Source organism: Arachis stenosperma, chromosome 1, assembly GCF_014773155.1.
Source record: "Arachis stenosperma cultivar V10309 chromosome 1, arast.V10309.gnm1.PFL2, whole genome shotgun sequence".
Classification (NCBI taxonomy): Eukaryota; Viridiplantae; Streptophyta; class Magnoliopsida; order Fabales; family Fabaceae; genus Arachis; species Arachis stenosperma.
Genome location: NC_080377.1, coordinates 47,880,072 through 47,884,520, shown reverse-complemented (window position 1 = coordinate 47,884,520; position 4,449 = coordinate 47,880,072). Strand labels below are relative to the sequence as shown.

Sequence of the window (4,449 nt, the reverse complement as noted above, 5' to 3'; positions counted from 1 at the left end):
TCTTATTCTGAGCCAGTATGGCATTCAGAGCATCAATCTCAAGAACTCCTTTCTTCTGACTTGTCCCATTGTTCACAGGATTCCTTTCAGAAGTGTACATGAATTGGTTATTTGCAACCATTTCAATGAGTTCTTGAGCCTCTGTAGGCGTCTTCTTCAGATGAAGAGATCCTCCAGCAGAGCTATCCAAAGACATCTTGGATAGTTCAGAGAGACCATCATAGAAAATACCTATGATGCTCCATTCAGAAAGCATGTCAGAAGGACATTTTCTGATCAATTGTTTGTATCTTTCCCAAGCTTCATAGAGGGATTCTCCATCCTTCTGTCTGAAGGTTTGGACTTCCACTCTAAGCTTACTCAATTTTTGAGGTGGAAAGAACTTTGCCAAGAAGGCATTGACTAGCTTTTCCTAAGAGTCCAGGCTTTCTTTAGGTTGTGAGTCCAACCATGTCCTAGCTCTGTCTCTTACAGCAAAAGGGAATAGCATAAGTCTATAGACCTCAGGGTCTACCCTATTAGTCTTGACAGTGTCACAGATTTGCAAGAATTCAGCTAAGAACTGATGAGGATCTTCCAATGGAAGTCCATGGAACTTGCAATTCTGTTGCATTAGAGAAACTAATTGAGGCTTAAGCTCAAAGTTGTTTGCTCCAATGGCAGGGATAGAGATGCTTCTCCCATAGAAGTCGGGAGTAGGTGCAGTAAAGTCACCCAGCACCTTCCTTGCATTGTTTGCATTGTTGTTGTTTTCGGCTGCCATGTGTTCTTCTTCTTTGAAGAATTCGATCAGGTCCTCTACAGAGAATTGTGCCTTAGCTTCTCTTAGCTTTCGCTTCAAGGTCCTTTCAGGTTCAGGGTCAGCTTCAACAAGAATGCCTTTGTCTTTGTTCCTACTCATATGAAAGAGAAGAGAACAAGAAAATATGGAATCCTCTATGTCACAGTATAGAGATTCCTTGAAGTGTCAGAGGAACAAAAAATAGAAGGAAGAAGTAGAGAATTCGAACTTAATTAGATAGAGTTCGAATTGTGCATTGAGAAGGAGTAGTACTCCATAAATAGAAGGATGTGGGAAGAGAGGAAGAAATTTTCGAAAATCAAGTGAAATATTTTGAAAACATTTTTTTTTTTTAAAAAATTAATTAATTTTCGAAAATCAAGAGTGAGAAAGAGATCAAGAAATTTTTGAAAAAGATTTTTGAAATTAGAAATCAAAAAGATATGATTTGAAAACTATTTTGAAAAAGATGTGATTAAAAAGATATGATTGAAAAGTTATGGTTTTAAAAAGATATGATTGAAAAGATATGATTTTGAAAACAATTTAAAAAGATTTGATTTTAAAAATTAATGACTTGCCTAACAAGAAAAGATATGATTCAAACATTAAACCTTTCTCAACAGAAAAGGCAATAAACTTGAGATGTTCAATCAAATCATTAATTGTTAGTAAGTATCTTTGAAAAAGGAAAGAAATTGATTTTGAAAACATTTGATTGAAAAGATTTGATTTGAAAAAGATTTGATTTTGAAAAACTTTGAAAACTTGAAAAAAAATTTGATTTGAAAACAAAATCTTCCCCCTTTTGCCATCCTGGCGTTAAACGCCCAGAATGGTATCTGTTCCGAGGGTTACCTGAAACGTGCAGCTCGGTCGTCTTAGGGAGGCCCGAGATGGGGGGATTGATGACCCGAGCTTGGTATGCCGAGTGGTTGGTGGCGGTACCTGCAATGACACTCCGATGCTTAAGTTAGCATGGGTCCAAGCAGATATTGAGTAGAATTAGAGTATGAGTTATACCTGGGTGCTCCAGTGTATTTATAGTAGTTGGCCGTGATCTTCCCTGGATAAGATATTCTTATCTTATCTTATCTTTTGGGAGTTTTATCCCTATCTTTGTGGAACCGCCTTTTCCTAGGCCTCTTTGGCCTTTAGGTTTTTGGGCTTCGTTCCCTTTGATGGGCTTTCTCAGTTTATTTGTCCGAGGTCCGACCTCAGGCGTGGGCCTTTGGGACGAGGTCGGACCTCTTATGAACTTGCCGAGTTTGGGGAGCTCGGTCAGGGTATGAACAGTGCCCCTGCCCGAGTTCGTCTCTTTGAGAGGTCGAGCTCGGGCATAGTAGTTTTTCAAATTTCAAAAGTGGCCGTTTCCTGCATTTATTGCTTTTTACCGTTTTTCCTCGATTTCCGTTCGGGCTCTGTGAGGGCTTTATTTATTTGCCCCTTTCTTCGTTTTTTCGTTTATCCTTTTTCGAGCATTTGCTTCTTCTTTTCTCTTTGCTCTTCTTCCCTGAATCTCTCCGTGTGTTTCTCTGGGTTTTTCTTTGTGCCGTCGTTTCGTTCTCTTTGCTTCGGAGCTCGCCGTCTTCGTTTCTTTCTTTTCCAGGTTTGTTTCCATGCCTCTCTTTTTCTTGTACACATATGCCTTTCTGTTTTTTGCGTGGCTTTCTGTTTCTTTATGCCTGGGTTGCCCCGAGAAGAGGCGCCGCCATTGCATTGTTGTTTGTACATGGGGGGGGCTCTTTTTCTGGTTCTCTGGTATTTTGCTCCGGGTTTGCTGTATTTTCTTCTAAAAGATCTTTGTTTCTTGCTTTGCTGAATGGGTTTTTTGCGGTCTGCCTTTATGTGATTTTTGTTTGCTGTTGTATTCTTCATTTGTAGGCAAGAATTTTTTATGTCTCGAAAGGTACTTCAAGCGATGTCGACCAAGATTCCAAGTGGTCTTGGTTGGGTAGATCCTGTTCCTCTAAAAGTCCCTTCTGTGGTAGATTCTGAGTATTTAGCTAGATTTCGTAGGCAATGTAGCATATGTGAAGATAGAGAGTCTGAGAGGGATTATGAACTAGTAGCCCCGGATTCCGAGGAGAGAGTTTGCTTCCCGCCTTTAGATAGTTCCGAGAAGCTCTTCTTTTACGCTTATGATTGTTTTTTCTCTAAGCTGAATGTCCGACTTCCTTTTACCGACCTGGAGTCTGAGGTTTTGTGGTCTTGTAACCTTGCCCCTACGCAGCTCCATCCGAATTCTTGGGCATTTTTAAAGCTGTTTCAACTTTTGTGTCAGTTTTGGGCGTCTCCCCCTCTATTTCTCTTTTTTCCTATCTGTTTGTGTTGACGAAGCCGGGGTCGGGTGGAGGTAAGGTGTCTTGGGTCTCTTTTAGGGCTAACCAGGGAAAGAAGTTTTGTACCTTGTATGATGAGTCCTTTCATGATTTTAAGAACTATTATTTCAAGGTCCGGGCTGCTGGAGATGTCCGACCTTTCTTTCTAGATGAGAGTGGGGAGCCTTCTTTTCCTCTTTGTTGGCAAGAACATGTAGTGTCTGCCAAGTATACTCTTGAGAGTTTAGATGAGGTGGAGCAGGCTTTTGTGGGTGTGGTGAGCGGTTTATGGGGTCGGGCACCTCACTTGGACACGAAGAAAATGTTGGGAGATCCAAGCCTTCTCCGTTCCGAGTTAGGTAGTTCCCGACCTCTCCGAGCTTCATCTTTTTTAGTATTTTGGCTTTGCTTGTTTTTGGTGGAATTTCTGTTGTGATAATCCCTTTCTTTTGTTTCTGCAGAGATGTCTTCTCAGGCGGATTCCATGAAGTTCCTTCGTCGGTCGAAGAAGTCTGCGGCTGCTCGGAATATCGAGGCTGAGGCTTCTGCCCGATCTTCTCCGCAGAAGCCTACTTCGGGTGTTCAGACTCGGTCGAAGACCATTCCGACTCCTCATTTCCGAGCTATAACTCAAGATCCTCCGACCTCTGGGCCCGGTCACCTTTCCCCGCCTTCGACCTCGGGTCCTCCCCCCAAGAAACAGAAGACCTCTCAGGAGCTTGCGGGTTTTAATGACAAGGATTTTAATGCTCTTGGTTGGATTGAGCAGCATATCCTTCCTCAGACCTTTATTTCTACTGATGATGTGTCTATGGAGCATCATTTTCAGTATATGGCGCGGAGCTGTGTTCGGATGGCTAGTCTTCATGCCGCTATCGCCCGGGAGTTCAAGAAATCTCCTCTTGGGGCGACTAGCTCCCGACTTGAGAAGGCTCAGTCCGAGCTTGATAAGATTAGTCAACTGAAGGCTGCCAGGATTACTGAGCTGGAGGCCTCTCTGGAGAAAGAGAAAGCTAGGGCTACTGCGGCTGTGGCGTCAGCGAAGACATCTGAGGAGATGGCGAAGGCGGCCACAGAGAATTATACTCGGCTATATGCTGAGCTTGTGGAGACGAAGGAGGAGTTGCAATCTGCGCAGGACAAGTTTTACGAGCTCGAAGGTCATGTGGCCAAGGGTATGGATGCTATGTTTGAAAATCTGAAGGCTCAGGTTCGGGTTCTTGCTCCCGACCTAGATCTGAGCTCGTTCAGTACGGATAATGTCGTTGTGGAGGGAAAGATTGTTCCCGCTCCAAACGAGGATGAGGTTCCGGCGTCCGACCTCGAAGTTCCTGTTGAGAACCCGAC

At 43.2% G+C, this 4,449-nt stretch overlaps 1 non-coding gene across 1 annotated transcript; it reads left to right on the top strand.

The window, feature by feature from the left end:
- Window positions 1-250: 250 nt before the first annotated feature.
- LOC130955922 (small nucleolar RNA R71) lies at window positions 251-358 on the top strand. The gene has a single exon (XR_009076943.1). It is a non-coding gene; the product is annotated as a small nucleolar RNA R71 (small nucleolar RNA).
- The last annotated feature ends 4,091 nt before the right edge of the window (window positions 359-4,449 follow it).